The 25,732-nt window shown below is 41.6% G+C and overlaps 1 protein-coding gene across 3 annotated transcripts in view; it reads right to left on the reverse strand.

Moving 5' to 3' along the window:
- Positions 1–25,722, reverse strand: part of THSD7B (thrombospondin type 1 domain containing 7B) — a 308,502-nt gene extending 282,780 nt beyond the window's left edge. Inside the window, exon 1 of one of the 3 annotated variants that reach the window (XM_027656313.1) lies at positions 25,638–25,722. The gene's annotated coding sequence lies outside the window, so the exon portion shown is untranslated. Of the gene's footprint in view, positions 1–25,628 lie in introns of all 3 variants that reach the window. The other 2 variants (XM_027656314.1, XM_027656315.1) reach the window with 2 other exon arrangements.
- Positions 25,723–25,732: the final 10 nt, after the last annotated feature.

The following is a 25,732-nucleotide window of genomic DNA, read 5'->3' on the forward strand; positions in this document are numbered from 1 at the left end:
TCAACTTAGAATTACAGAATGGTCTGGGTTGGAAGGGACCTTAAAGACGATCTAGTCCCAACCCCCTGTCATGGGCAGGGACACCTTCCACTAGCCCAGGCTGCTCCAAGCCCCATCCAATCCAGCCTTGAACATTCCCAGGGATGAGGCAGCCACAGCTTCTCTGGGTAACCTGTGCCAGGGTCTCACCACCCTCACAGCCAAGAATTCCTTCCCAATATCCCATCTAACCCTGCCCCCTGTCAGTGTGAAGCCATTCCCCCTTGACCTATGCATGCTTTTATCCAAAGTCCCTCTCCAGCTCTTCTGGAGTCCCTTTAGGTGCTGCAAGGAGCTCTAAGGTCTTCCCAGAACCTCAGGACAGAAGATCAGTCATTAACCTTCTTCCCAAAAGTTCAGCACTGGCTCAGCACAGCTACCACATCAGATGTTAACAGTCATGGAAGCTTCACTAAAGGTTAATCACATCAATTCCTTTTCTCTAAAGGAAAGATAAAGATCTATTGGACTGTTCATTGCACCTCTTTCAAAACAGAGAGGAGACTGCTGAGAAAAATCTCCAGTTAATCACCTGAAGGAATGAAAAAGCAGGGAATTTTGCATTATTAATGAAAATCTAGGCAATTAGATTAGTAATAGCTTCATTCCATTGCATAATACAGTTAAAGTTGCTTATAAGGCTTCCTGACGGACCACATTTCAAGCCAAATTAAAGCAGCTTTCCCAGTTATAAGTCTTGTCTTATGCACCTGGGAGCTACAGGGTTCATCTGTGACTGTCATTAAAACTGGAGTGGTTTATTTCATCCTGCAACTTTTTTATGTTCTGATAGATTACGGAGGTTATCCTTCTCACATATATTTTACATCAAAAACATGAGAGAGAAACACCTCACCACAGCTCCATATTCAAAATACTCAACCGAATCCCAGAATATTAATCCAAGTCCTACATCTAAATGAAGTCAAGCAGAGTGGATCTGAATGCAGGCATCCCTCTTCCTAAGTACATCTTCACCCCCATCCTACCAGCTACAGACTCCCTGGTGAATTACCAGAAATTCCACTGTGAACATTGAAAAAATTATTGCAGAACTTCAGTCAAGCCCAGAGTATTTCATTAAGCTGTCTCTGTTGCAATTGGGGCTTTCTGATAAAAAGGTATTTTGCATTAGGATGTTGGAAAAAGTTTTAGCTATTCAAATGACGGGATCTGTCCCTCTGGGTGTATCTGTGCAATTCAGAAACGTGAGGAAGGATTCATGGGCCATTTGTTGCCAAGTCAGAGGAAAAACTGAATCTCACTCCACAATACAAACTATCTTCACAAAGTGACACATCTCTCAACATACAGCATTATAAAAACAAATATGAATCTTAGGTAACCTTTCCCACTCAGTGGACTTCAGTTTTCCACATGAGGAATGAGCACAAGTTTCAATGCACTGTCTTAACTGAAACATTTCCCTTTCTATCCTGCATATGAGAGTGCACTCAAACTCACTGTCTTTAAGGAACACCATTTTATGTAGTCCTCATTGATGCTCTTTGCTCAGAAATGACCAACAAACAGAATAATAAAACTATTAAAGGTCAGGATGTGCTGTACCAGCTCAATTTATAGTATACTAGCACACTTGCACAGCACTATGTCCATTTTTAGTAAGTCTTGCTACTTTTTACAATAACTCACATCTATTAAAAAGTGCAGTTTTATGACATCCCAATGAAAACAGGAATTCTTTTTAGATTTCATTAATTCAACCACAAAAATTTATTACAATAGTAATAAACAACATCTCTCCTTAGGGAAAAAAAAATACATTGGAAAAACATAAAAAAGGAAGAACTACCTGCATCACTGAGCTCAGGTTTAACTTCTAGCACACCACAGCCACTGAAAGGTGTGCTAGAAGTTAAACCTACAGGTCCATAAAATGTCTCCTCAAACTACAATCCACTTCAAACACCCAGCAACAAACCAAGCCCAGAGTAAAAGACAGTAGTGAGGACTGTAGTGTGGAACAGAAATACAGAACAGATCATGGGCATCACCATCTGTTAGGCCAAACACCTAGATGATCTGAGAACATGCATGACCCCACATGCTACAGAAGAAAGTCAAAAATCTCAGCTTTCTTTGCTCCAGATGAACATGCTTTCCACTCCTTAAGCCTCATAATCCAATTAATCCAAGCCCACAGACACCAGCACACATCTGCTGTGACCTAACCTCAACACACTGCTGACAACAAAACAAAACCCCATAAAAATCCACACACTCAAAGTTATAAGCCAGAGAGAGAAACTCCCTGGGTACAGCAGCAGAGAAAGAGACTCAGATACAAAATCCCTCAGACTATGACACCATTCCAGGACACCTCCTATTTCTGGTTTAAACCCTCTCTCAATTTCCAGGCAAAAGTAAATTTGGACAAACGTGTGCCCAGGTCATCTGATGTCAAATGATCATTCACCCTGAGATGTGGAGTTGATCTCCCCTTCTTTGTCAGTTATTTAGGGAGGGGCAGGAGAGAAAGGATGGACAAGAGAGGATAAACAAATAGGGCAGAGCCATCGTGTTGCCTCTAGTGGTGTCTGGAATAACACATTCCCAACACATACCCATTCCTCAAAGTATATTGGGAACAACTTCTAGGGTCATAATAAAGCTTCTGTCCCCATGTTATGGGTGAGTCCCTGCCCATTGTGAGGGCTTGGAACTGGATGATCTTTGACATGACACAGCCTCACACCACAGGTACATTTTGCTTTTCCTGAGGCCTTATGGGCCCACGACAATGTCACAGGGTGCTCCAACATTTCCTGTCTAAAGCTCTGCCTTTACATCATCTATAGTGCAGTTAGCTGTCGTAAACTAAATATATGTAGTGCTGAGCTGTATTTTCCCTGCTACCTCCCCTTTGTCTTTACATTTCCCCCTCATCATACAAGGACTATTTCACACATTGTGAAAGAGAATCTGTGCTTCTTCTGGTAACTATCTGCTTCAAAGCAGTCTGTAAAATTGACAAAAACACTATCATCCTGAACCATTTCAATTTGCAAGGGCTTAATAGCAATTTTCACACAGACTTCTTGCACAAAAGGAGCGTTTCCTGCTTTTCCTCACGTGCCTTATGGACTTTCCAAACTTCCTGGACTTCTTCACAAAAGCCAGAAGTCAGAAACAGGTCTCAGTGCACTAATACTTAAAATGGCTCAGAAGAGCCCTGGTGTAGATTAACAAGGGCTCTTTCTCTGGAGCAGCAGTGGTGGGAACACACTAAAGGTATTTTTATATAAGTCCCTTCCTTCTTTTGAATTAATTTAGCAACAGGTCACTTAACTGCCCCAAAACAGTCTTTGAGTGCAAACGCAGGGTTTTATCATTGCTCCGCCACTTCAGTGCAGAACAGCAGGCCAATTAAATATTTAATACAAGAGTGCTCAATATTTAATTAGGGACAAATAGCATTCTTTGGCACTTTCCTTGAATTTGAAAACCACCTTTCCCACTGTACTTATGCATGAACGTTTAATATGACAAAGATGTATTTAAAGTTATTAGAATTTTGTTAATAACAATATTACAATTAATTAATATCCTGTCAGTGACTGCTGCACATTACTGTATTACTACTTTATAGAAGAAATGGACTGAAATAATAATTTTGCTGGCCTAAATCAAGTAGCAAGGAAAATACACTCAACTCTTCAGGAAAATATGGAAGAATTTTGAAACAAAACTTTAAAGATGTCATTTCATCCCTCATAGCACAATTATACTGAAAGGTATCATTTAAAACACTTTAAATACTTATTAAGTAACTAAATCTGTCATAGCACATTTATAGTGAGAGGTATCACTGAAAAGACTTTAAATACTTACTTAATAACCAAATCTTCACATAAACTTGGTTATGTCATGGTGAGTACTAAGTATTTTGAGATTCCTACTGATTTTGCTGACAGTGCCCACCAGTGACAGCGTTCTAGATAACTGGACTCTACTATTCTAGGAGCTAAGGTGGGAATAGTCAAATCTTCAGATCAAAGATAACCATCCCAAAGGAAAAAGAAAAATTACTGCAGAAACACGGAAGCACAGTTTGTGCCTCTAATACATCCCTACACTGACATGGACCAAGTGATTCCTATTCAAGTTCCACTTTCAGATGCAGAAAAATAAAAGGCAAAAATCCAGAGCCTGAGACCTTGGATTAAAGCTCTCCATTGCATCTGGATTCTCAAGAGTTATTCAGCTATAGAAAGAGTCCCTTCCTACTGAATTTGCAATCAGCTGTAATAAACAACATATTCTGAATTTAATCACACTTTCTACCTGCATTCCTACGTGCCCAGTGCTGTAACAGGAGGCAATTCCACCTTAGCAATGGTCGTTTCCACCACACAAAGCTTTCACATCACAGATTGAAGCTGTTAGTGTCAGAATTCTTTGCTATTGGGCAAAAAACTTCCAAAAATTTTGATTATGCAACTAACATAAGCGATCAGTGATCTGTGGTATTTCCACCCAGAATTAGAGGATGCAGGAGCCATTTCACATCTGCTTCACCACCCTGAATTTCCAAGGATGAGTACCTGAACCTTCACTATAAAATCAAATTCAAAAAAGTTTCTGGAGGCAACATTGTTTTAATTCTAAAATAATAATCCTACACATTAAAAAAGGCAAGTAGCTAGTAAATTATCTAGTACTAACTGCAAATAAGTTATCTAGTTTTCCCACTCATAATTTAATAATTTATATAGCTCTAAATGAAAAAAGATGATAAAGTCATGTTTGCAAATTTAAGAAATCCTGGGTCTTTTAGTTTAAGGGCAAAAAACTCCCATATCACCCGGAAATCTTTGTGGTTTCCATGTGTTCATGTGACATTTCCAGTTTTGGTACTTTACCCACCAGACTGTAAGGCTGGTCTGCAACTGGAATGACAGCCAGGACACCACTGCAACCTGAGCTACCAGTCACTGCCAAGCACTTTGAAGACATCTTTTCAGCTCGGGAATCAATTATCTCCTCTGAACTCAACCTTCACAACATCAAAGACGACATTCATTTTAACATGAAATATATGTCAAATAACGTTCGTGAATCCATCATCATCATCGAGCAGAGTATTATCCTCATTCAAAGTCAGGTTGTTTTGAGGGAAGGATCCCAGTCAGAGGTTACCAGGATGGAGCTGTGACAGTAATAAGGGAACTGATTAAGAAACACATGAAGGGAGCACTGGGTCCTTGCCAGCAGCTCTTGTGGTTGCTTCTCCTCAGAAGGAACCGTTGGGGAGCCAAGAGAAAGTGGGTTTGGCAGCAGCACTTTGTAGCCAGAAGAAATCAGGGCAGTAGCAGCTTGTCTCCAAAGCCTCAGGGGAGGGATGTGCCCCCAAATGCATGTCCTGAAAGTGTCCAGCACTGCTTCCAGCACAGTGGTCACCTAAGACATCCCTGCTGGTACCGAGCCCCAACTCCCTTACGCTCAACTGCTCTTCTAGGTTCTGTCATTGGTGGTTTTCTTTTTATCCTCCTACTTACTACATTATGTCAAAGAACAATCTCAAAGTAATTATCTGTAAAAACAATCAGCTTAAATCTGAGGTGATGGGACAAGACTTCCCAGGTCAAAGCAGTCATCTGACCTCCGGGTTTGTTTTTTTTCAGGGAGTTTTTTCGGTTTGTTTGGGGGGGTTTGGAGTTTTATTGGTTTGTTTGTTTGTAGTTTTGTTGTCATTTGGTTTTGATTGCGTATATGAACTAGAAAACACACTTATACCTTAATACCTTTGGAAAGAAATAAATCATTGCCTTATGAGCCAACATGTTGTTTATACCAGTAACTGATTAACCTTTTCTTCCCCTTTCACCCCTTAACATGGCTGGAACTTTAGAAGGAAAACATTGATTTTAATAAGTGTTAACATTTACAGAGGGATTTCTGGCTTCTGCCCATAACCACCTGCCTTAGTGGAGGTGAAGACCAATCTTCCACACTGCTGAGTAGCTCTCATTTTCTTCCATATAATCAAAGACCAATATTTAATCTCTAAAGTCCTATCATACAACCATTACTTCTTCTATTAAAGAAGGCAAGGCTGAACAAATATTCCCAACACTTAGTGGAGAGGTTTCCAATAATCCTGAGCTTCAGATGGGACCTATTTTAGGCGTAGCTCACTAAAACACTGCATCTCCTACACCTTCCAATCTCTCTCAGAAGATGCTCCAATTCTCAAGTTCAAAGTCTGCAGGCTTTAAAATTCTGTTTACTACCGCAAAAGGTTCCTCTGAACAATTTTATAACCTGTTGCAAGATTTGTTAAGAATCCAGATGGCATTTAGCCCACTTTGGACATTTACAGCAATTTTCCCCTTGTTTTTAAATGGACTAACATTACCAATACCTACAACCTACATGTGATGCTTGTTGCCACGTAATTGTACCTGCAATTGCCTCTGCAGAGCTGAAATTTCTTTCCTGTAAATACATTATACATTATTTAATAGTATATATTGATATCAAAGTACCTATATATAGTATCCTTATAAATATATTATTAACTCACTGCTCTACAAGGGCTGGCTCCAGTTCATTCTCATCTCTACAGCTGCTGCTGCTCCAGGATTGCAGTGGTCAAACTCTAAATTGTACTAAGAAGCAACAGAAAGGAGAAGGTGGAGTGAAAACATGAGTAGATACATTCCCGAGTCAGGCAACCAACTCCTTTACGGGTGCCAGTAAGTCTCTGTAGAAGAGTAAGTATTTAGACCTTAGTTTTTTTGCCTCCAAAGCAAGAGTAAAGCAGGGCAAATGATGACAAATTAAACTAAACACAGTAACAATTCATATCTATTAAACAGACTATGCAAATTCAGTCATACACAACGTTATCGCAGCTCATTTGTTTTAGTTACTTCAAATATTCACGTTTTAATGGAATAATTACTCAGAAATTCTGGCATATATACAAGCATATATTTAGAGGAGCTAAAGATGCACAGAAAGAACCTTTCTGGGCTAATGTGCAGCTTGCTGCTCATGCCCATGTAGGAGAGCTGAGGATGTGGCTGCGGTGCCACGTCAGGTCGGCACAGAGGGCAAAGCTCCTTCAGGGAGCAGCAATTCATCAATCCAGTGACACCAGCAGCAATCCCAGCACACAACACCACCAGTCACCTTTCAGCACATACAGAATATTGAGACATAAAAGAGCTAAGTAAGTTAGAGATGCTCTGCTGAACACCGAGGGCAGTCTGCCTTGCAGGATCCTTTTCGCTACCCAGAGCATCCCTCATCTCACTGGAATTGCTCCAAGTACATTCCACAGATCAGACAGAATATTTCCTTTTTTCTAATCAGGAAACCAGAACTATTTCCTCACCGTTGTTTCAAGAGAACAGAATTTCAGAGTCATTCTGATAAACAAAAAAATACCAAGTACTGTCAGAAAATGCATTTCTTAGATTTCCTTACTTGCCCACACTGTGATGTTGGCTGTAATTCTGGAAATGGAGCTACTACTGAAAAAAAAAAAAACAAAAAAAAAACCAACTTTCAAGGCTAGTCAAATGACACATATTTCTAATGTAAAAAACATTTCCCTCATAGCAACAATAACTTCAGACCAACCTCACTGGGGCAATTTCAAAGTAAGCAGGAGAATACCACAGCAGAAACCCACAAGACAGCAAGAGGGGGAAAAGGAAGATAAAAGGCTATTCCTATTTTCCTTTAATTTGCTATCAGTTATCCTTATAGTTTCATCTGCCTCAGGAAAACAGATTTTATTTGTTATTACTTACAAAGCACACTTAATTTTGAAACAATTATAAAAGTTTGAACTTTGTTCCATTTTAAAAAGTGGATGTTTTTAAGGGATCTTTCTTATTTTACTAATAAGCAGAAATGTTGGCAGTGCTTTCCCACGCTCTGGGAGTATGGAAAGGTTACAGAACACAGACACGAGCTAACTTTGAAACCCAGAGAGGCACCAGGACATACACACAGCCCTTCCCTTCACAGGAATATCAACATGGGAGAGTAACTCTTTACACAGGCTGGGGAACAAAAATCAAAACTGTACATCAGAGAACTCTGTCCCTCCCAAGTACTTTTTATTATTAACACACAGAGTTCAGTCCCACCACAATGCACTTGTTATCCGCTATTCAGTACCACAAAGGATTTGAGGGTTTCCAACCTATGGGCTGTGGTGCAGACAGGAGAAGGCATGGGAGGAAGGCTTGTCATACCTTCAGAAGAAAATAAAAATTCCACTTAGTCTTATTTTCAATCATTCTGCAGAAATGTTAAAGGCCTTAGCAAAGATACTTTTTTGCTATTTTTTTAAAGCTCCACTACCACATATATCTCCATCTGAGGCACTCACCAGGGCGCATGATTTGTCATCCCTAAGTACTCCCAGGCGCTAGGGAAGATAAGCAACTCTGAACATGGAGTCCAGTAGCAGCGCCTTAAAGAACTCAAGTTTAACACAGGGGGAAAAAGGAGACACAAAAAGACTCAAGCACAACAAGTATCTCTATCTTTAAATGCAAAATTATTTACTGCAAACCAGTAACACCAGTCTTGGCTGCAGAAGTTGAGCTCCCTTGTGCTCAACCCTTTTAGGCCACATTAACTCAGCTTTAAACCAAAACCAACTGCCTTCGAGTGCTGCAAAACTAAATCAATCACTGATTGACTGGTGAGGAGGTCCTGATTTATAATATGCCTGAGCTGACCTGAAGTAAGTGACAGCTCTGACTAAAACAGAGGATCAGTGAAGCCAGAGATTAAGCTCTGTTTCAATAGAAACAGCCTAACAGATACTTTACACAAGCAAGGAGGTACTTTAAAAGCTCAGGTTGTGATCCTGTGAATCGTTTAGGAAAAGGATATGAAAATCTGGAATATCAAAATAATAATATTAATGGCTGGAAGCAGATTCTACTTAGGCTTTTTCATTTCTGCTTAAATTCTTTCAAGGCATGTTGACAGTCTATTTTCCAGTTCCACTGCCTCTATACAGTGAGAAATTTATTTAAAGTTAAGTACAGGACCACTGGCTTTTGCATTCCCATTTAAGTCTCCAAGAAACCTCACAAAGACTTCGGTGGGTTTCAACATTTTCCTGTTTCACATTTCCTCTTTTGGATGTGCTCATGGAGAGAAGCAACGAGGGGAAAAAGGGGTGCAGAGACTGTGAAGTGAGAGAAGCTGTTAGCTCAGTGAAAGGTTTCCACTTGTGACTGTATTTCATATGCATTTGTCCAACAGAAACTAAACTTTGTTACCAAAATTTTTCATTAGAATAAGATATCCATGTGTTACAGCTTGTTAGAGGTTATATGGAGTGGGTCAGTCACACCATGTCAGGTACTTGTCATTGTGACGTGGTCTCAATCAAGGACCAGTAATGAGCAAGGTTTATTTTAAGTATTTATATCTGGTTTCATAGTTCCTACACAGCATGGTCCAAGGAGAGTTAGTCAACTGAGTTACTCAACACTGAGTTAGTCAACAAGTCACTGAAGAGATGCAGAAGGGTTTTATCCTTCACTGAAGAGGGAGCACTTGACCTCCACCACGTCAACAGAGGCTCCAGCACATCACGCAGACAAACCTTTCCAGTGTAATCTTTGCAAAGGAAGTGAAGAGTTTCTCCCATTTCTCCATCCAGGATTTTACTACTTCAAATTTTGTAGATAAATGACTGATTGCATTTTGCCTTAACTGTTTTGAACTGAGCATGATCTTGAGTTACCTGGAGAGAAACAATGTTTCAGCAACAGCAGATCCATTGAGTGAGGGCAGCCATGACCTGGCAAGAGGTGCCACAGCTCACCCAAGTTTTCCAGAGCATGGAAAGGCAAAACATAGTCCCCAGCTGGAGCTGCCAAGGTCGAGGGATTCCTCACAACTTAAGGATCAGGATGAATAGAGAAATGTTGGCAACCAGAAAAGTTCTCTATTACAGAAAACAAAATACTGGAAAGGGCATTTGACTCCTGAGCATCCCCAGGGAATTTATTACAGCATCTTGCTGAAATGAAACACCAGCACTGGCTTCCTGAAAAGCAAAGGTAACTATTTTTTCCCCCCCAATCTCTTTAGACATTTCTTGTATTTCTCTCCCACTATTTTCCTATTGGCAACCCCACTTCATTAAGTGAACCAAAGCCACCATCCCTTATTCAAGTATTTTCACAAACCGTGCTTGCTCTCATAGCATCTGTCAAGTGTAACGTTAATGACTGTGGGGAGACCGAGTTTATCTTTGGTCTTCAAGCACGTAGTTCATCATTCAAACTTTGTACTACTGGACTATAGTTAAATGTTATCTGAAGTCCACAGTTCTCTATTTTACTTCCTTTTCTCTCTCCCCTTTCTCTGTGTGTGGTTTTCTCTTGGGAAAATGCAAGTTCTTACAGATTAGGCTTCCCTATTTAAAACTGAATACAGTGTCTTATACTCTGGGTACTGCTCAAAGGCAAAGCAAATATTCCAAATTTTGTCATCTGGGGCAAAACAAAAAGGAAGCAAGTTAAAAATCATTTTTAATTTATATTTTTGGGCCTGGGCCCTTCCAGAGGTCAATCACTTCACTTCTGCAGAGTGGCTGTAGTAAGGTAGAAATAGCAATGGTGCAATTCTCCCCTCCAGTCCAGCAGTGCATCTTAAGTCAAGGTTTCCTAACAACAGCTTCTGTGAGAATTAGGACATTTTGGGATGTGAACTACATCTGCTAGTAGGACTTGTCTTCCACAGGGGGAAACAATGGAAGTTATTAGATTCCATATATCTTCAACTGCCTCATACAAGCCAATTTTTCTCAGTCACAACTTTTAGGATTTTTTAAGTGTGTGTCCCCCCACGCTAAAACACACAGAAAAGTCTAAGATATATCCCATTCATATATATCAGGAGATCACAATCTATGCTCTTCCCAGGATACTCCAAGACTCTACACACCTGTTATAACAAACACTTTTTGCTCTTCTCTTCATTCTCCTTTTCCCAACTTTCCGACGTCACCACTACACTCACCCAGGACTCCCGGTTGCAGCGAAAACGGAGTTCCCCAGAGCCAAACTCTGCAAGGCTGCACACACTCTGTGCATGGAGCTCAAACTCAGCTCCCAGCCTTTCAAGCACTCCACACCAATCTGCTGTGTTGTTCAGCAATCTGTGCTTCCCCCAAGGCTGAATGCAGGAAAAAAAGCTCCCTCCGTAATCCTTCCTCGTGGAAGCAGATGCCACGGCACCTCAAAGCACAGAGGATTACATCAAGTGCACGGCTCTCCACTGCAAAGCATATGTACAGACAACTCAAAATACACTGATACAGGTTTTAGGGAGATCAAGAGCAACTGTGAAGATGGGAAGGAACCAAAAATCCCTAATATCTTCTTTTCCATTCTGCTAAGAGGATTTTTTTTCTTGAATTTATTTTCCTAGTACTGCTCTACGACGAATAAATGAGAATCCATCAAAATCTTTCATTAAACCATGCAAAGCATAAAAGACAGTGTTTGAAAATGCTAAAGCAGCCTAACAAATGAAAACAGTAACAACTTCCTCAGTTACAGCACAGTCACTCAAAATTCAGCTACATTAACCTTTATTTCATGCAAGAAAATTCCACTTGGAGCAGTCTGAATACCCCCTTCTATGCTGATGGCCCCAGGGTTACTGTGAGATATACACAGAATCATTTAGGCTGGAAAAGTCCTTTAATTAAACTCAAGATCAAGAATTTACTAAGTAATCAGGATATGGAAACAGAAATCAGATATTTTTCATCTCAGTAGGATCAACAGGTACATTTTTTTATAAACATTTACAAGATAATGACTGGAGACTCTCTAGTTTCTGCCTCTCCAGAAAGTTTCAAGTATTTTAAGAACACAAGTAAGGTTTCACTCATTACTCTAAATTATCAGTTAGAAAGGAGACTGAAGTCTATTTTCTAACGTTCCTTTTCTTGATCTCACAGTGGCTCATAAACGTGGCTTTACTAGAAGAATTTTGGGGTTGACCTCACATCAGATCAAACCTTTCTCTTATTTCTGTCTGTACAATTTTCAGGAATGAAGACAAAAAGAGCATTATCAAATAAAAAAAAAAATGCTGTCACAGCAAAAATAGAAAATTCATAACGAACTGTAGAGACCTATTGTGGCTCTTTGGTGCTTAAACCCAGAAGGATTTTCTCATTTATTAACACCCTATCCTTGTTCAACAGCATACTAACGAAGTTAATCTAAAGGCTAAATTTCAATTATGAATCACAGAACCGCATCTCTGCTCCCTGATTGCTCAGATAATCTGAATTAAGCCTTCTCCTATACAAAGCACAATGGCTGACTGCGGATAAAAGTTCCCAAACATCAAAAATTTTCGTTCCAGAAGGTAAAAATCTGACAAACACCTGTTTTAACATCCATTCGATAACTCTCTGGCAAAGTAATGATTTCTAGTAACTTGACAGGCTGCTCACTCACCTAAAATACGTTGCACAGGCTTGGACAATAAAAGGAACTGCAAATGCTTAAATCTCTCAGGCTTACAGCCAAGACAAAGTCTTCAGCCAGAGTAAAAAAGGGTTTCCATTTGCTAAAATAATTTAGGAGAAAACGTTTTCCTCTTGAGTACCTACGGTGCATTTGTCCTGGAACAAAACCCCAGAGAGCCACCAAGGAAAACCAAGATCGGCGAGCGGTTGCACCACTTGGCTATTAATATGCACGACTACAGACCAAAACGTGGTGTTTCATGACGTGTCAATGCAGCTCAAATGAGGAGTTGGAGCTGCAGAACTAGAAAAAAAAAAAAAAAACAAAATATGAGTAATAACAACGACCTGGATCATTTGCTTCCAATTGCTTCTGCAAACAGAAGAGTGATGACGCTCACAAGAACACCAAACCGTGCTCTCTCCCGTCTGAAAGACTGATAGGGAGGAAACGTTGCATCTGCTTTTTAACAAGACAATAAAGAGAAACTGAATAGCCAGCCTTTAGCTTTTAGCTGACAGAACAAGGCACAGAAGGACTGTTGGCTTCTGATGGGAGCCCAAGGAGCAAGAAGGAACCAGAAGACAGAAAGCCATGAGTTCCACCTTAGAGCAAACACAGGTCAAAGAAACCAAAACCTTCCAAATGATCTCTCAGAAGAGTTTTCACCATGAACTGCATATGATTTCCAGACAATGTAACAACTCTACAGTCAATTCCTCCATTTTTCATGGAGAGGGAAACACAGAAAGAGTAAATGCACCATAACCAACCATTATCTGACCATCCCTGGGAGTAAAAAATTCAGAGGAGATTTTGTCCCAAACCTAGGACCAGACAGTGATAAACTCCTGCTTTACACACACCTATCAGCTCCTTTTCACACTCCAAGAATCAAGCCCCCAGACAGGGAGAAGACTGCCAAGCCTTGTTGCCATTCCACAGCACTGGAACACACGTCAGGCATATTCAACTACTTACTCACTGAGTAGCAAAGACTTTTCTTTCCTCTTCCAGTTAGACGAAGTCCAACATATGCATCCACACCTTCACAGCAGCCACGGCTCTACTGAAGGTTTCTACTGTTCCAAAACATAAATATTAATCCCTACAGTTCTTCAATTCCAGCCTCAGTCTACTGGTACCTCTTTTCACTGCCTTCTTCCTTCCAGTAACTGTCACCCAGTGGGAAGTTATCAGCATCCAGATGATCCTCAGAACATAAAAATAAATTCTTATCATTAACACAAACAAACAAACAAAACAAAACAAAAAAAATATTTTTTTTCCCCAAGTGGTCAAGATGTTCATAATATTCTCTGTTTTGGCAATATTGATTACTACAGCATTGATACACAGATGCAAAACCATTTGGCAACTACATCCTTCCCAAGCACAAAATCTTCTCATTGTCAAATACCACATGAGGGTTTTGCTTCTGTGTTTGACTGGATGCTGTGCAAGTTTTCCTCTGTGCCTTAGTCCTTAAATGAGCTGTTTCTCAGCAACACACTCTCACTTGTCAGACTGAGCACCAGGCACACGTGTATATGCTTAGCAATATGCTCGGTGGAACTTGTCATTCATAGTTTTTACCGAAATACATCTTAATTGAGTAGCAGCATTACACCACAAATGAGCCAGAAAAAAAGGCCAGCAATAATGACAGACCACTAGAAATAATCTGTTGCCTTCTGGGTAAACTGCTCAACGCTAAAACTTATTATCTGCAAAAGCACCTTTTGAATCACTTTTGTTTTGCCCTGTGGAATACCTTAATGTTTCCATCGCTAATAAAATTTCTGGCTTGCAATACTGCCCTCGTCTATAACACTGCAAGAGAAGGGAAGGGAAACACAGAACCGCTGTTATTATTAAACCTTTAAGTTACAGAGTTAATTCCAGCTAAACACTTTTATCTGTTGCACTGCTTATATGAAGTGGATTTTTTTTTTCCAGAAGGAAATCTAATTTTTTGCACCCGGGCGTCGAACAACGCCATGGCCATCCATATCTGCACCAGCTCCACTGGTGCTACATGTAATCTGTTAAGCAGCACATCCCCAGCTGGGGACTGTAATTAGGGTGCAAACTGCCATACAATCCCCTTGCCAGATTGATGAAGGAGACCTCTTACAAGGTGATCCAGAAGGCAGTGTTGAGACCATTAATCATTTGTCCGTCGAGGGGAATACAAAAAGCTCTGCCACCAAGAACATTACACTGTAAAAGTGTCTTGACAAAACTAACTCCTAAAAAAACTAGTGAAGTTTTAATTAAAAGGTCAGACATTAGGTACTGTATTATTTTTAAAAGTTTGAGATAAGTTCACGTGGAAAAAAGTTTTACTCAGATGCCAGACAGAATTCAACACTCCTGCTTTGCTACTCCTTTTAAACACTTGATCAGCTCGGAGGGGGTTTAGCTCTGCAAGCAGCATCCCCAGACAGCAAACAAATGTAACAGTAATCTACACAGCAAGCTTAAATACACTGCCAGGCTGCCAATATTTCAACCTGCAACTATTTGTTTTCAGGGATTTGAATCCACAGAAGATGCAAGTATTTTCTACAGTGTATAATTGCAGATATATTATATATATAGCACAAAAATTCACTCTACAGGGAGAACGCCAGATCTGGAACACCTGCCTAACAGGGTTTCATTGTCCATCCTAAGCATGTAAGTCTTGGCTCTGCCAATATCAACTAAATTTATTTTTCATAGGCTTACTACAATGAAATACCTCAAGTGCTTAAAGCTGAGTTTAAGTGTTTCCCTTCTTCACTGTTATATGATCCAAGAAGCAAGCCCACAATGTCCTTAGAGAACTCATGAAACTACCAAGAGACAAAAATGCAAAAATCAAGATCCCTTATGTAGTCTAAGGGTATATTGCAAGAGTTTGAAGTATTTTTTCTTTGGAAACAACTTTTGAGCCTTCTTTTGTATGCAAGTTCATGTTTCACTTACCACACCATCCAAGATCATCAGCATCAGAAGTTTCTCAGCTACATCCATCAGCTTCACATGCCCTCCACCAGAGCCCAGCCTAAGGAGAGCCAGCCTGGCAGGGAAAAGGAGGAGGGTCCTTCTAGAGGTCAATCATTTCACTTCTCCTACAGAGTGGTTGCAGTAAGGCAGAAATAGCAATGGTGCCATTTGCTAAAATTGCAATTTGCACAATGGTGCTCCCTTCTCCACCTTGGAATTATCTGGAATTTAACAGCATTGCCTCAGAGACTTCTGCTGTTTCAAAAGCAATCAAAATCCGTCCTATACAACTATCTTCCAGACTAACAGAAAATAAATTTCCCTGTAGAATGGGCAATAGGGAGGAAACATAATCCAAACACATCATTACATTGTCCAACAGGATTTGCTTACAAACTCTAAAACTACCCCAGCGAAGGCAAGCTGCTAGTAACTTAGACAAAAGAGCAATCAGCAGTACTCTTTTTTTTTTTAACTGAAAAAGCCAAATCTAAATCCTTCTCCACAGATCATCAAGAAGCATATATGTAATCAAGAGAAGAAAAAAAAAATCTGCCACCTGTAGCTATGAAGTTAAAACAATTTAAATATTTAAAAAGCATTCTTGTTTGCAAATTATAATAATTTCCCCACAAGTATTCTCATTCCCTAGAGACAAGACAATTTTTCCTAAAGGATGCATCATGAGGCAAAGAGTAGTGAAGGCATCTCGGGAGTGAGTAAAACCAACAAAATTTTTAGCATCAAGCGTTTTTTACAATGAGGACTCCTTTGCAAATCTAACTGTAGACACAACAAAGCTTTTTATTTGTTTCTTCAACACTGGGTTCGATTTCCAAAATTCTTCCTTGCATGAATAAGCATGTAAGTAATCTTCTGAATATGTGAGTGAGAGAAGGAAAGAAGAAATAGCTTCATTATCATTATATAGAATCTTACAGGCAGCTGTGGAAACCCAAGTTTCTTAAAAATTATTGTCATGATGAAAAAAGCATAATCCATTTCAACAGCAAGTTCCATCATGTGCCACTGATTCCTTCAATATTTACATTGTTCCACCATAGCCTGAACTAACAATAAGAGCTCAGCAACATAGTGCATAAGATAACTCATATATTCTAAGGCACCACATCTTTTTTGATCAGTCAGTAACATTAAACCATCACCTAAGAGAACGGAGCATAACTCACAAAGACAACAGTTCAAACCTGAAGATAACAAAACAGAAAATTAAGTGTGGCATCATTTGCTGAAAAGCTGTGATGAAAACCTAGCAGAGATTAAAAAAAAAAAAAAAAGTTTTAAAAATTAAAAACAGTTCTCTATACTGGATGGCCCAAGGCAATCCCTTGTGCACTGCAACATCCAACCCTGCTGTTAGTGTTTCTTGAGGCTTGGCCCTGCACAACGGGACAGAAAGCATAAAACACAGCACACAGCTGAAGCCACACTGCAGTGCTTCAGACACCAAGTTAACACCCAAGTTAACAGGATGTTGATCTTATTTTTGGAGCAACAAGGGGGAAAACCTGCCCCACCTCCCCTGTTTGAGTCTTGCTGTATCGTCATTTACCGGCATTAATATTGCTCTCCTCCTTAGGCAAGCCCTGAAAGACTCTGATCCTTTATATCCTTTAAAGGGAGCAATTAACGCTGCTATTCAAAGTTTCTGACCTTTAACTCTCAGTCCCAGTAGTGTTATTCAGATTTTCCTTTTCAAGTTTAGCAGAAAATAGTAACTATCTGCGTTTTCCTAAAGGTAGACAGGCATTAATACCAACCTCAAATTGGAGTCCATTTTGGAAAAGTAATTCCCAAATTTTACACCTCCAAATGTGCTCCTCTGCAGGATCAGATGCTTTCCAAACTCTGCCCTTCCAAATTACTTCAGGTTCTGCCTTCCAGAGGTATTTTGGCAAATGACTTTGAAAATGTTTTCATATCTTATCCTTTCTGCATCAAGTTTTGCATCCCATTCTGCATTCCCCCCCATCATCCTCTGCAGGAGGATGACTATTGTTATGATTATTTTCAGTGAAGCCACAGTCCCAACTTCCATATTCTTTATTCCTGCTAAACACCACTTCCCACTCAACTTTCCTGCCCCACTTTTCCCCCCACAGCTTCTTACTCAGCTGCCCTGTTGCTTATTTGAGGAATATTTACAACAAGCTTCCCAGAATCAAAATAATATATCTACTACTTGTTGTCTTCATCTAATTTGTATTTTTAAACTGTCAACCACAGAGGCTGATTTGATACCTAGAAAACCAAGAGAGCATATCATGTTTGCAACTGCCCCTCTCTCAAATAAAAAAAATCAAATCTGATAATTCCAGCCCATCAATACCTTCCTGCTTTAAACCTTTCCTGATAAGAAAGTCTTTACAGCTCATCTGGAAGACTGACAAGCTGGTATTTCTCCAGACCCAGAGAAAGGGCATTGCACAGCCAAGACTCTTTCAAACAGCCAGGGAAAAAGTTACTCCTATTTAAACAGGGATCAAGACAGGCTCAGCCAGAGCTGCACAGGGAAGGGGCAATCAACCTGACAGTAAACATAATTAGTGTTACACTTCCTGCCAAAATTAGACATGATATAAGCAGATATACAAACAAATTTGACATGATATATTACCACCGATATTCCTAAATATATAAAAGGAGTAGAGGATTGACTTTCTGAAGGGTGGGAGTAGGGTTTTACATATTTTGAGGTGAAAAAACAAATCCTGACATGCCTCCATCACTTCTGTCTCCATCCTGTTTGTTCATTAAAGTTTCTCCTCTCCTTTCCAGTTCCTATTTCCATCACAGTCAGAGTGACACAAAACATCCTTTTTTTCACTGCAGCTCACTAAAATCAAAGTTGGATCATGTCTCTTTCTCATGTCTTTTCTTCCCTCTTTGTCATTCAGAAGCTTCAAGCCATTTGCTGTCTGACCACATTTACAGTCCAAGTCCATTCCTCAACACCAGCTCACTTCCTTGCCTCTCCACTTTCCACTAGCACTCACCAAAACTCCTTCCCCTCATTTCACAGCTCCATTACAAATTGCCACTATCTCCTTACTAGCACTCACACAACCCTTCTCCCTGGTCCCAACACCAATTTTCATCATCTCTGCAAACTATTTAGTATGAGCAATTTCCTATTCTTTTAAACACATTCTACTGGTTCCCTTTCTATAAACCACCCTTTCTCTGTCAACTTGCAAAGCTTCTCTCTGTCTGCTCATTCCCAAGTTTCCTTCACTGCAACACTGTCCCGATCCCGTTTTTCTTGATCATTTGGTGTGAGACCAAACACCTCACATTCATTTCACTCATCCCTGTGTTCAGCAAAAGAAGACAGAATAATAAACTACTGCCACAACCTCTGCAAAGAAATCCTCCCTTACCAAATTCCACTCTCAAGCTCCAGAGATACCAAAAAGAAATCTAGAACTGAAGATTAACAAAAGCCTCAGAAAATAACTTATTTGAGAGCTACTCTATCCAATGTATATCTTTAATAGAATCATAGAATGGTTTGTGTTGGAAGGGACCTTAAAGATCATCTCATCCCAACCCCCTGCCACAGGCAGGGACACCTTCCACTAGACCAGGTTGCTCTTAGCCCTGCCCAGCCCAGTCTTAATACCCAATTTAGACTTGATACTGAAGAAAAAGAGAGAATCATTCCCAGCTCCACACCAAGGAAGTAACAGGAAGACAACAATCCGCAGTTATCTCAGAGTTGGACCTGGAGGTGATCGGGCTTCTCTGTTAAATGGAATAAAATATTAAAAAAAAAAAAAGGAAAACACCAAAAAAACCCACACACACCCCACACCTCCTTTCCCAGAAGAAAAAAGAACTGAACTAGAACTGAATCCTTATTTTCTTTTTGCTTCTGCTAGAAAACAATACTAAAGCTTTCATTTAAAGTCAGCCAAGTTTTATTCCCGAAAAATTATGGCTTCATCTGGGGGAAATTTAGCCTTCTGCTTATTTTGTTTCAATTTCTGTTTTGAAACAGAATTTTACTTAAAAATACATTACAATGTTTAGAGACATTCACCAAGTTCCCAAATCACGTGACTTCTGTAACCTTTCACTAGCAACATGTCCTCTGGGGACCAAACTTGTGTCCTCCCTAACTGGAAGCTCTGGTTGTTCCATTTTCTGCAGCACCTGAACTTGGCACTAAAGTACTTGAGTTAGAAAAAAAATCTAGGCCAGGTGGAGGTATTTATGACTTCTTTTGATGGAAAGTTTAAAAATTACTTTACCCCAAGAAATAAGTCTTTAACTGGACTTGTCTTTGCTATTGCAGCAAACACTGAGCATATTGCTGTTCATCTCCTGACAAATGACTCTCTGGGAGAATACAAATCATCCATGCTGAGCTTCAGTAAGGCTCTGGAACAGAGCTCTGTTTCAACCCACCAGAGACAAAAAGCCAGCCACAAAACAGACTCCATCCCAGTGGAAAGCCTCCCTTGCTCATAAACACAAGTTTTAATCCCATTCATTAATGGCTGAACTGCACTCACCTTTATTGTGCTACATCTTCAGGTTGCTCCTCTATCCATTACAGTTTGTGCTGTGGGTGTATTCTGGTTTATTAACTGTAATTTAATTCAGTACATATTCCCACACAGGACGGGTGATTTTCCTGACTGTTTCAAAACATTTCACAAGATGGAGCACAGATAAATTTTTAAACAGCAAAACAAGACACACACAGATTGGAAAAAAAAAGAAACACAAGAGGGAATCCTCCTGCGTGTTTCTGTAGGGATGGGTTTGTAAAATAAAGTTTGATATAACTGTCAAGCCTCCCACCATCTAAGTCTTTTCTTCATGAATGAAAACCATACACTAAAAACTGGTGGTCCAAAAGTGTACATCATTGCTGGAGATACTGGCAATCACAGAGACCACTGCTAGCTCCTGTGCTAAAGGCATCTATCAGATTCTTAAACATTTGCAGCCTACAGTTCTCAAAAGTGTCTCAAAAGACTTATGTTAATGTCCAGGATCATTACCCCCACAATGCAGTACCCTCAACAGTTCTGCCCTGCCCTGCCCTCTACTATCTAATCAGATCAATTTTGCAATGAAAACCCAGCAATTCAGTTACAATAGGGGCTTAAGCAAAGATAAAAATCTATCACAAGACTCAATACCACTGTCCTATCGTACACATATAAAACCATTATGTTTTTTTAATATAAATACTTACATATCCCACAATGTGCTATGGCAAGTTCTGCTCTCCACAAAGCCCTGCTGAACAGGCAGCAGACAGAACCCCACACTGCTCTCACCATGTGCTGAAACAAGGCCAGTGTGAATTACAAGCTATTGTGGAAGATGGATCAGAAACAGCCACAATTACACCTAATGACTGAGGAGATCGTTTCATTTATCTTTCCTCGGGAAGGCTACAACAGCCTGACAGAGCCAAATGGCACGTGGTGTCTTTCTGCACATTCCTGGCAACCTAAAGACTGACAAGGAGTCCCCCCTCACCCCTAGCAAGGCTGGCACCAGAACTCTGCCACATGAACTTAGGCAATCTCCAAACCTTTCAAAAACAGCTGTTCACTACCAGAACATCCCTTTCCTGCATAAACACATTTTCTGTTTAAGGAACTGAGTCAGTAAGGTTACTATTTCTCCACTTTCTAATAGTTTTGAAGTAGTTCTAAATGTTCATTTCACTTATAAAACCTTTTATTTTCCCTTTCTCCTGGGTCACGCTACCCTTTCGGGTCACATCACCTCAGCTGAAACACTTTTCATACTTTCCTTCACTGTAACTGGGCTTGCACATTCTGGTTTTTATTTGCTTTCTTGGTGGTCCTTGAACCTCTTTCCTCACCCATTCCATGCACTTTCTCAAAACAGCTGCCTGCTCTCTGACTGCAGGTGAGGTAGAAAACTAAGCAACCCCCTTTTAAAGTTGCTACCTTATTTTCAGACACAAATATGAGCATAAGCAAGATGAGACTCCACAGAAAAAAAAGAGAACGACCAAAAATCTTTTGCAAAAAAAAAATAGATTTTGTTTCAATCAGAACAAAAGCTTAACAAACAAAAATCATAACAGAAAGGAAGCGCAACTAAGAGCATTCCCAACACAAATGATGCAGCATGTCCTTAATACTCGAGTGTTTTAACTAAATACAGCAGAAGCACAAAGGAATGCCTAAAGATGATTCAATAAGGAGGCATTCAAAGCAGAAAGAGCATTACCAGCATGTTCAAGGCAAGCTTGCTAGTCTGAAGCACAGTATAGTTTTGTTCTTGTGGTTAAAGCCAGACTGCAGACAGCGAGCACTTGTGCTCAGACACAGAAGTAAGGTAGGACAGTCTGTCACTGACTCAGAGGCTGGACCTCTGCAGCCTCACAGAGTGAGCAGAGAAACCTGCCTTCCTTGCAGAGTTTCTGGTTTTAAATGACCCACACAACTCTCATCCTCCAGCACAAATTCCTGGGTTTTATTTTTTCACATGAACACTACTTTATTTTGCCTGTGGCCCTTTATCTGCTTCCCCTACCACAGTACCCACTTCATCACCACTTTGGAAGCAGCTTTGGCTGTGGTGGGATGCCCAGCTTCCAGAAGGAGCACAACGAGCAGGGTTCAGCATCCTCAGCACCATCCTGGCCTCACCTGGCAATCACACCCTCATTTCACACCACACCCTCCCATTTACTCTGCTCTACATGATCCTCAGGCAAATAACAGAAAAGGTGGAATGCTATCTCAGTAAAGAGTCAACACTTTCAAAGTTTAGGCATAGAGCTGGAGTGACATTTGGGCAAACCCGCATAGCATGGAAGGACCCAGAACACACAGAGCAACATACCACAACAGCACAGAGAGTGCTGGCCGTGAAGTCTGATCTTACCCTGAAACTCAAGTACAACGAGGCATGCCAGCCCACATACAGGTTCTCAATTTTTCTGGTTTACAAGCAAACCACACAAGCCATCACCCGTAGGCAGCTCCAGCAGCATTCCCCATCCTCAGCCACACTGGTAACACTGGAGCCTGTGAACTGCTGCCAGTACAAGACGACTTTTCATTTTCTATTGCATTAACAAACCACAGAGCAGCTCTGTTTCGTGAAAACAATGCTTTTTTCTCACCATACTGAAACAAAACCCCCGAGTTTCAACAAAGGTCCTGCAAATTGACGACCTAGACACACACATTTTGAACACACTTCGTGGCAATCCATCAGGACAGTTTCCCTCATGTACAAAAATGCCCCAAGAAGTTCCCAAAGCCACCTCTGCATCAGGTGGCTCCAGCAGACAGATCTCTGCCTTCCCTCCCCTCCAGCCCATCAATAGCATCAAGCCCAGCTCAGCACACCCCATTAAAGCACAGCATATACCTCTAACGGAGAATGAAGAACTTACCTCCATGGACAACAGCCTGGAGGCATTTCCATCACCTCTTTAATCTGCAACAGCATCCCTGTTGCTCAGCTTTCAGAATCCCTTTAGGTTAAGGTATGGGGGTGCCAGCAGCGTTGCAGGGCAGGGAAGCAGAGCAGACACAGGTGCTCATGGTGTCAGAGCAGCACTGTCAACTCAGGGTAATTTATTTTTTGGTATTTTTCTTATCCCACTCTTTGCTTCCAGCCTGCACAGCCAGACAAGCTCAGTTGCCTTGGACACCTGGATGAAACCGTTCACATCACAGCACATCTTCCACCACGACCACCCTGCCCACCTACCATCAGGGACATCAAAAGCTTCCAAAGTGCAACCACCACCTGGGTTTTCCACTCCCCAAACCCACTCTCACATCACCACCTCTGTGCTGTTATTCAGCACTGAGCTTGGCACAGAACACTTGCAGCACCTGGCATGGTTCACCCGCTCCAGCTCAGGCTCCTCTACCAGCCCCTGGGGTAGTTAATGCTGTGCCCAAACATGAAGGACCAAGTATCTAAAACAGACACGAGAGCTCTGATCATCTGTGTGAGGATGTGTAAGAGACTGAATAATGGTTAGGGAATAAAAATAAAAAAACCAACACAAATTATACTGAAGTAAAGGAGACCCAGGGGAATCCCCACTTCCTACTCACAAACCCTGGAACTTTTGTGCCATCAAAGGCAGCTCAAAGCAGCCCGAGAGCCTCAACCAGTGCAGCGTCAGCACACGCGCGGGGTGATCCTTATCGGCACGGCTTTCTAGTGAGGAGACGTCCCTAGAAAGCAGTCACTACAAACACAGTTTTCCTGAATATCATTACTGATCCAGAAGTAATGAAATAGCAGATAATATGGCCCCAGGGTACAAATCAACCACCTACCCTAATGCATACAGATGGAGCTTAACAGCTCTTTTGGTCTTCCATTACCAGAGTGAAATGGGATCTCTGAAACACCATAGTGGCAAAGCAGAAGAGAAAGAAGTTTACTAATGAGCGGTGTTTGCTTCCGATTCTTCAGAAAAATGCTTTTAAATCCTACAATCTGAAAAAGAGTCTCTGTTTTCACATATGAAGATGAGTAGACACAGCTTCCCCTCACAGAACCAAGACAAAAAAGCAGAGTGTACAATCTTCTGCTCTCCCCTGGTGCTGCAGAAAAGGCTGTGCTGAGAACAGTGTCTAAATACTTTCTGCAAAAATCAACAATGAAACTTCAGTCCCATCAAAGCAAGTAGCAAAACCATCACGACTTACAGCAGCGTTGTGCTCCTCGTGTTGATGTTCGCAGCAGTTAAAGCAGTAACTTCCACAATGCTCTAAAACCAGCCCTGCAATATGTCAGGTACAGGCAGGCACAGAATCTCTCTGCTTCCATCCTTAGGAAATTTAGCACTTAACACCACGAGCCTACTCCCTCAAAGACACCATGTTATGCATTCTCAGCTGGTCTCATCCCCACGAACCAGCCCAGCCCACACCCCAACATGCCCACACCTGTCTTCCTTGAGAAGTATGCCCGTACCCCAGCATGTCACTTTAATGCCATCTCTTTTACCTTTGATATGGCATTACTTACACTCCACCGGAATCTTTTCAGAAACTAAAGAGTTCAATGCTCTAGTTAACCAGTTTCCTTGAAGTCTGAAGATTTTAAGATGTCAGTTGAACAGCCACCTAACGCACCTGCGTGACACAAGGTACTAACAACAGCAGCTCTCAGCCACCACGTCCTCTCACATGTACCTTCAGTGGTACCCAGCCCTAACAGGTCTATTATCCCACCCACCTGCGCACACAACAAAGACGTCCCCTGCATAACTACTTCTTCCAAAAATTACATTCTCAGAAAATCAATTCTTTAAGCTGATTTTCTGTTTTCATTAGAGGAATTAACCAACACATTTCAATTATACAAAAGAGCTGGAGGCAGCGGTCAGCAAGTACTTTTTATGACCCTCATCTATTCTTTTAAAAGCCTTCTCCAGGAACGCTCAGGCAGGCAGAGGAGTGGGAGGGAGGAGAAGGAACACGACTACAGAGTGCTCATCATATCTCCACACAAATAAAGTCCAAACTCTACACGGCTTGACCTTGAATGAACAACAACACACAAAATAAACACACGGACGGGCACAAATTAAGAATGAACGTTCAAGGTGATGAGTGGTTAACGAAGAAGCGCATCCGCGTGCCTTGTTTAAAACCACCTACTGAAGAAACGGGCGGAGGGGAAAAGACAACTCAGACGGACCGCGATGCCGTGGCCAGGGGTGGGTGAGGAAGCGTGGGTTTAGGAGCCACCCCGCACCACGAAGAGCCCAGACCGAGCCGCGACCGCGCTGCCCGCGGCAGCCGCGATACTTTCCCGGCGGAGTGGAGTTGGCGGCGGTGCCGCAACGAGCCGCGGACGCGCTGCCCACTCGAACTTCACCTGCCTGCGGCGATGTCTGTGCCCCGCTACCCCGGCGGGCAGCACCCAGACCGGCGCTCGGGGGATGTGGGCGGGTTCCCGCCCAGCAGCGAGCCGGGAGATCCCGATCGGAGCGCTCCCAAACCCGCGGCAACTTCTGCGGGTCCGTCCATCCATCCATCCATCCATCCATTCCCCCCCGCACGCCCCTCCCGGAGCCGAGCCCCCGGAACCCACCGGACCCACCCGCTCCCCCGGCAGCGGGGCGGCCGCACCTCCTCGGCTCCCGGTGCGCGGCATGGAGCCCGGCGCGGTGCGCTGTCGGCGGCGGGTGTGCGGGG

This window comes from Corapipo altera, unplaced genomic scaffold (genome assembly GCF_003945725.1).
Source record: "Corapipo altera isolate COAL_440 unplaced genomic scaffold, ASM394572v1 68, whole genome shotgun sequence".
NCBI lineage: Eukaryota > Metazoa > Chordata > Aves > Passeriformes > Pipridae > Corapipo > Corapipo altera.